Here is an 8119-nt window from a genome sequence, read left to right as displayed (position 1 = left end):
TTGAAAGAAAAACATTCCTACCCAAGAAGCAGATGTTAACAAACCAGGGCCCTAGAGTCATAACTCTAGGTTACTGAGATCCAAGTTTGTGTTCTCAGCTTCATTTACAATCATTAAAAGCCTTTTACTTTTAATTACTTCCTTATTGATCTCATACCACACATTTTTTGTAGCCTATACAAAACATCAACTTAAGTGGAGTGGGCAGAACTACATTCAGGATTCACAATGATGCTAGCTAGCCTGCTTAGTTATATCCCAGAATGGTACCTACTGATTCAGATTCACTGTTTGTGGATGACAATGTGATTCATGCTGTTGAATGTTTCTGAAATAAAAACCACTTTATTGCTTTAGCAGCTAAGCTCTGTGCTGCTTTTGAAATATATTGTAGCACGTCTTTAGCTTTTCAGCTCCGGAGAGCTGTGGAACATGTTGAGATCAGAACTTATTTGTGGCCCATCTAAAAAAAAATATTCATCTGGGTTCTCCTTTAAACTTTCATTGGGAGATTTTTCTTTAACAAGAAATATGTCTGTAAGTAGAAAGCACTTCTTGATGAATTCTGAGCTTTGACATGTCACAATAAATGCCCCACCATCTCTGATAAGTAGGAGCTTTGAAAATACAGGGATGGGGAAAAGCAGGTTTACAGGTATATTTTATTAATAGTACAACAATTAATAAATACTGCAAGGATAAACTGTTCCACGTACTCACAACTGTAAACCTACTTTTCCTTACCCCTGTATTAGATTATAAAGCCCAGAGCATAGTGATGGATAGTAATCATAAATCCTCATACAGTATTTTTTTAGAAAGCAAGAAAAGGATTAAAAAGCATGTGCTCACACTCATTTCTTGACAAATTATAAGAAACTTCTGACTTACCCCCTATTCTTATGTTCCCCTTTCCAATTTTCTAACCTCAAAGGAACTTGCTGTTCCCATTAAGTGAGTGAATCTGAGGTTCAAGGAAAATGGAATTACTAGAACTGATTTTAAAAGAAATATTTGTAAAGGCCTACCTGAATATGCCATCATAAAGAAAGAAAGGAAAAGGGGAAGAACACATATTTTGAAGGCTGTAGTAATACCCAGAACATATTTATGGTCTGTCATTCCATCATCTGGCCATTAGCAGTTGATTTAGATGTCTTGGTTATTTTTCATAATTCTGGTCTCTTTTGAGTTCTAAGAAAATAATTTATGTATTCTAATTGACCATCTTTGCCTTATTTATTTGAATTATGCAAATTGTAGTCATTCCTATATCCCCCAAAAATGAAATTACTGTGCCAGTAAGAACACACTGTGTATAATTAAACCATGGGCTCTACTATTATGTGCTACAAGAAACACACTTGCTCTCCTAAATCAGATGAAATGTAATAAAGTTGTTTTTTTTTTCATGGAGAAAGAAATAAACCCTTAAAATTTTTTAGGAAAGCATTATGCAGTGTGGACAAGAATAGGGCAGGGAATCAAGAAAATGGGTTTGATAAAATACCAACAAGAGTAAACTTAGAAAACTTTCCCTCCTATGTTAGTTGAATATATACAAACATTTCAATAGACATCAAATAATACTAGTTTACTTTTTGCTTACTTATTATACCCCCAATGTGTGCACAGCATTCTGCTGGAGGAACACAGACACAGTTAAAACTAGAATCCATAAGGTAACATCCAAGCCAGTGCCCAAATTTCCATTTGCATTATATTCTCCAGGTGGCTGGCTGTGACTTGGCAGATTTCCTCCAAGTTCTCTTAGAACCTTGACAGTGGTTAAATGATGGAATATATCTGTTAGCCACCTATGAAGCTGACTTTGAACTTGCTGTAATGGAAGTTAACTACTAGGAAATGATTTGTCATAGCTTTGCCCTTAAATTGTACATGAGAGTTGGGATTCTCCATGCTGACTCAATCCCAGTCTTTGTGTGGCCTTCTCTTTACTCAGAGTAGAGTACCTTCTTGCTTCATTTCTTTCAAGATTGCCTGATACCTGCTCTCAAAGAAGCCCTTCCAGCCTTCCAAATCTGTATTCTACATTCCTGACGTGTGCAAGGCTTCCTGAGTTGTTTTGAATCCATTGCTATCACTTTGTGCCTTTATGGAAAGAAAAATTGGAGACATAGTGAATTCTTTGCATCTTATTGTTTTTATATTTTCTCTTTCTCTAGAAAATCTACCATATTATCAAATAGAATGCGATACAATTTGCAAAGTCAAACAAACCCAGCGTATTCACATATGGCAATTCCTTTCTGAATACTTCTACCCTTCAGTTTATAACAGGGTGTTCTGGTTGAATAGTGCTGAGACTCATCAATGCTATTTGTGTGTGGTTTGACAAACTCTATCTCACATCCCAGAGGTAATTTTTTTTTTCTTTGTACTCTGTGCAAGCAAAGCCTTCTTAGCTGTCATAGAATCTTTTGGGATGCTAACGGCCTCTTGAGAGAAATGATCTGTCAGGGTAGGCTAGACTTAGCAGCAAGCCCTTATAGGGTTTGACCCATCACATCAAGAATGTTAGCAGCACCTGTATGCATAGAGATGGCAAGAGAAGGGGATAAATGTGAAAGAACTGTATTATTAGGGTTGCTAGCCCCAGTGCTCCCGTGCTATAAAGCGGAGCCCCAGGAATGAGAAATAGTGAAGGGGAATGCTTTTAAAGTAGTGCTTCTCACACTTTAGCTAGCAGGAGAATCACCTGAAGAGTTTCTTAAAACAGAATTCCGCGATTCTGATTTGGTACATTTAATGTTTAGAATGTGGCCAAAGATTATGAATTTTAATAAGCTCCCAGTTCATTCATCTGGTGCTACAAATCTGTGGACCACACTTTGAGCAGTCCTGCTCTAAGGCAGTGGCTAAAATTTCAGTGAGCATCAGAATCAACTAGGGCAGTGGTCGGCAAACTGCGGCTTGCGAGCCACATGCGGCTCTTTGTCCCCTTGAGTGTGGCTCTTCCTAAGCCTTAGGAGTACCCTAATTAAGTTAATAACAATGTACCTACCTATATAGTTTAAGTTTAAAAAATTTGGCTCTCAAAAGAAATTTCAATCGTTGTACTGTGCCGTAGACCAATTCCAGCATGTCATAATTTTAAGAGTTTCATCAAAAGGTTGATGAGACTTGGGGACTCAACAGGGTTGAGTCACACATGTAGTCACCTGTTGGGAATGGCTAAAGGCATTTCCCCAAACCTGAATAGGAAACTGATTGTGGCTGCCAGACAGTTAAAGGGCATCTTAATCTACATGTTATTGCCTCCTACTGGCCAAACACCTGAACAGCCGTGGGCTAATTCCCCCATTCTGACAATGTTTCTGTACCCTTTGAAGTGTCTCTTCAGTTCCTTTAGCTGAAGATCCTCTGACCCCCAATGCCTTTCAAAATTATATCTTGTCTCCGGACTCTTTATTAGTCTCTGGATTCCTATGTCATCTGCGCGCAGCCCCTTTTCCAGATTCCTGAACCCTTCTTAATGCTGGGGCATGAACACCGGCAGTACTGTTGATATTTGGCTCTGTTGACTAAGGAGTTTGCCGACCACTGAACTAGGGTGTGTTAAAACACAGATTGCTGGGCTCAGTCCCCAAGGATTCTGACTCAGTACATCTGGGTGGGTGTCCAACAATCTGCATTTTTTAAAAGTTTCCAGGTCATGCTGCTGCTGCTGCTCCCAGGACCACACTTTAAGAACCACAGCTTGAAAGTATGGAAGTAAAGGGAGAGTCACCAACACTGTGAAGGGAGCTCAAGACCCTATCAGTAGGGTCTTTGGGGATAGCCAATCTGTAGACAGGCTGATGTCCTCTAAGCAGCAGTGACGTTAATGTTCCAATGGTCTATAGGATTACTGGAGACACTTGGGGACATGTTGCATTTTGTCCAAAACAAGTTATTTTTTAAATATATTTTTTATTGATTTTAGAGAGGAAGGGAGAGAGAGAGAAGAGAGAAGAGAGAGAGAGAGAGAGAGAGAGAGAGAGAGAGAGAAATATCAATGATAAAAGAGAATCATTGATTGGCTGCCTCCTGCATACCCCACACTGGGGATGGGGCCCACAACCCAGGCATGTGCCCTAATCAGGACAAACTCTTACCTTACTTAGGCCCTATGAATAAAGAAAAAGAAGGAAGGCATTTGGCTGTGATATTTTAATAATAGTTATACTTAAAATGCCTCCAAAGAACCCCATTTTCCTTATTTTTGAAGTGGAATACTTAACTCCTTTTACCAAAATGTCAAATCTGAAGTGTTTTCAGCATCTCAAGAGAGTTGCTCTCAGAATACCTCAAAGTAAATCTCTTAGTGGTAACCTGTTCGCATGCATTTCAGTTCAACCTCAGACATGAATATCCCAAAGGGAACTCTGTACCACATTCCTCCCCTGGAATAAAACCTCTCTCTGTGACGAGAATATTCTCAACAGGAGGCTGGGAGTTTGCCCATGATGGTGTCACACACTGTTCTGATACTCTGATATGGCTTCTTAGGTGAGAGTCTCTTTTCTTCCCCAACTCCCTTCCCTCACACCCTGAGAATTCTAGCCAACCTTAATGATAATAGTGTGTAAGATTCCTTAGAGATGTTGCGATATTAAAAAGGTAATTACTGGAGTAAAGCCTGGTGCATTAAGATTATGTTCATAGATTCTATCCACTGAGAGTTTTCATCAAATCTTTCCCTTACGCCAGTGATGGCGAACCTTTTGAGCTCGGCGTGTCAGCATTTTGAAAAACCCTAACTTAACTCTGGTGCCGTGTCACATATAGAAATTTTTTGATATTTGCAACCATAGTAAAACAAAGATTTATATTTTTGATATTTATTTTATATCTTTAAATGCCATTTAACAAAGAAAAATCAACCAAAAAATGAGTTCGCGTGTCACCTCTGATACGCGTGTCGTAGGTTCGCCATCACTGCCTTAGGCCATGCATTTTCCTCTTGTGGGGAGCTTGGGGAAACAGTTAAATAGTTCTTCCTTGTAAGAAATAATTCAAAGTGTGTGTCTCATCAATTGTGGGTCATCTTTCCATATATGAAGAACACACACATCATTATCAATACTTTATAGAGGAAGACACAATTATAATTGGACTCCATCTGTAAAATCTTTCAGGATACAGAGAGATATGGCAACTGTTTGCATGAGTCAGTGATGAACTTTTTTTTCCAAACTGGGCCTCTTCCTGCTAAGTCAAGATTTGAAATTTGGTAACTGAGAGCTACTATTGTGCTTCCAAAGCATGCCTGGGAAATGATTGCTTGAATCAAGGACATTGCTATTAAAGTGATGACAATCCTGCCTTTTGGTTCATTAGCTTTTTGGAAGGTAATGAGTTTGAAAAACAGTACATTGAACCTCTTTTTAATGGTCCAAAATGCAGAAGATAAATTTTAAGAATTAATCAATGAGAAGATTGAGCTATGTTGCTATGATTTGCATTGTAAATCACAGCTTGGTTTAGTTCAACAAACATTTATTAAATGCATATTGTATTCCAGGTACTGGTGATACAAAGATGAATAAAACATTGTTCCTGTTTTCAGTTAATCCTATTTAAGTGGTGCGATATGAACAAATAATACATGCAGAAATAGGAGGTAAGGGCAACCATGGACTTTGAGATCAGACAGGCCTTGATTATAATCCTGGATCTTGCTTTAATTTTGTGGCTTAAATAAGCTACTTTACTCTTCCTAAATAATCTTTGCTTTATCATCTCTGGAACAAAATATGCATTTAACAAATAGAAGCTTCTAATAATATCTATGTATAAGGTACTAAGGTAATATAGCAGAGAGAATGATTTTGAGGGACTGATCAGGGAAGGCTTCAAAGAGGAATTGTGCCTTTGAAGTGTTTTGATACATAAATAGGAATTTGTCAGATAGATGACATTTGTGAAAGGATTCCATATACAGGAAGTAGCACTTTCAAAGGCATAGGAGGTGAGAAATGTAAGAACTGATAACAGTTTATGATGTTTATTGCATTCATTATTTGTGGAAAGTAATTGGAGATGGGGCTAGAGAAGAGGCAGGGTCTAGTTCCTCATCATAGCCTGTGCTCTGATAAGTTTGGACTTGATCCTTTAGGTCATAGATTGAAGATGTTCTTTTTGTTAATGAGTTTTCTCTTTCAGTTTTGTTTAAATTTTGTTCATGTTAAGGTTTAAAAACAGGGATATTTCACTTAATACCCAGATTTTTTTCTGACTTCTCTTGGAAATTTGCCATAATGAATATGCATTTGCTCATGGCAACAGCTGGTTGGAGCTGAGTAGAGTCTGCCCCTCCAGGGGTGCTTATGCTCTCTTGATAGGCAATAAGGAAATTATGGAAGGTTTTGTTTTATTCGGTTTGGTTAGAAATACTGAATGATTTTAGGTTTATTAGGAAAAAACAGAGCTATGCATGTGTATTATTAAGTAGGTTGGTTATGTGGTGATATTTGTCATAGGGCTGTCCTTGTCTCTCCCTGCTGCAGTTGAGGGAGAAGAGGCCAGAAATTTCGAAAGGTTGATTAGACATGACATTATCCAAGGCTAGGTTAATGGATTTGTAATGTTATTCAGACTGGTAAGGTTAAAAACAAAAGCCAAATAAGGTTAAATATTACTCTAGGAGTGAGAATATGAATGTCCTACGTAGACTCAGTAACTGTTATTTGTTGGAGAACAACCCCTGAAGGATAAAACCTCTGATTTTATTTTATATTTTAGAGACCTCTTAAGAAAAACAGAAAAATAAAATGATGTTGCAATACAAAGTGGGCAGTTAATTTACCTGTCCTTTCTCTCCTCTTCTCCTCAGAACTAGAAATCCCTGTCCTCCTCATTACCATCAGTAGATGGACAGGGAGAAAACAGCTATGACTGACTCACAACTCAAACCTAGCAACCCATAAGGATTTCCAAGTCCCATCAAGAGGTTAGAGACCTGGTAATCGCTGGGGGAAGGTCCACTATTCAAAAATGGAGGAAGAAGAGGGACTAAAATCTGGAAGCACAAGGGAAGCAAGAAGAGAGTACGGGAGGAAGGGAGAGGAAGAAGTCCATGGGGAGACACTCTGTCTTTGGAAGGAACGTCCATGTGGAGATATGCTGAAGGTCTAGGAAGGGACTTTCAAGAATAGGGATTAGATAAAATAGAATGCAAAGCCATCCGAAGTCCACCTTGACCCCACTCTGTCACTCTATACAATTTGTACTTTATCTTTAAAGCCTAAAATAAAGACCAGTTTAGATCTTTTGGGGGGTCCCATGCATTTGGGTCAGAAAGAAGAGAAAATACTATCCTAGACCCTGGAATGGCAGACATCTTCACCTTTCCAATGGGAGACTGGGGAGCAAAAGGAGCCACTTATGGACTACACACAGCCGGAGAAGGAGGCAGAGTATTTCTCTATCTCCCCACCCCGAAAAGGTCCCCCTCCATGGGGTGAAGACAAAGGCACCTGGGTTACAGGAAGATGCATCATTGGGTTCAAAGTGAATTGAGATATGCATGAACAAAATTTGGGGATGGGGGAGTGCTGGAATGAGTTAGAAGATTTTTTGAATAGTTTGAAGGAAGAAGAGGGCCTCAACTAAAGTTTGGGAGTAGGAATAAAAAGGAGACAGCTTCATGACATCCCATGTCTCTAGGGCTTTTCATATTCCTCTTGATCCATCAGGACTGTATTGCCCTCATTCTTTTATCCTTTCAAAATCAATGTTGTGAAGATTTCCATAAGAAGATTCAGATATTTCTTCTTACATGTAAACTTTCTACCTTATAAATAATTTTAACAAGGAGGTGTTTTGTTGAAACCTTGTCTGTCTGCTCACCAGAATATAAGTTTCTTAAATCTAGGGCACAGTGTCTTTGAGACCTGTAATCACCTATATCAATGTGTCATAATTATTGGGACTAAGAACAAAGACCACCTGTGTCAACATGAGTTAGTATTTTGTTCTAGGAAACATTTTCTCAAAAAAGATAAGACTATAAACCAATAAATAGTTTCACTATTTGTGTCAGGTAATTTCTGCAAATCAATTTATCTGAGACAGCAGTCTGCTCACCTAGGCAAACAGCTCACTTATCAACAGC

The sequence above is a fragment of the Myotis brandtii genome, unplaced genomic scaffold, assembly GCF_000412655.1.
Source record: "Myotis brandtii unplaced genomic scaffold, ASM41265v1 scaffold230, whole genome shotgun sequence".
NCBI lineage: Eukaryota > Metazoa > Chordata > Mammalia > Chiroptera > Vespertilionidae > Myotis > Myotis brandtii.
This window is presented reverse-complemented; position numbering follows the sequence as displayed.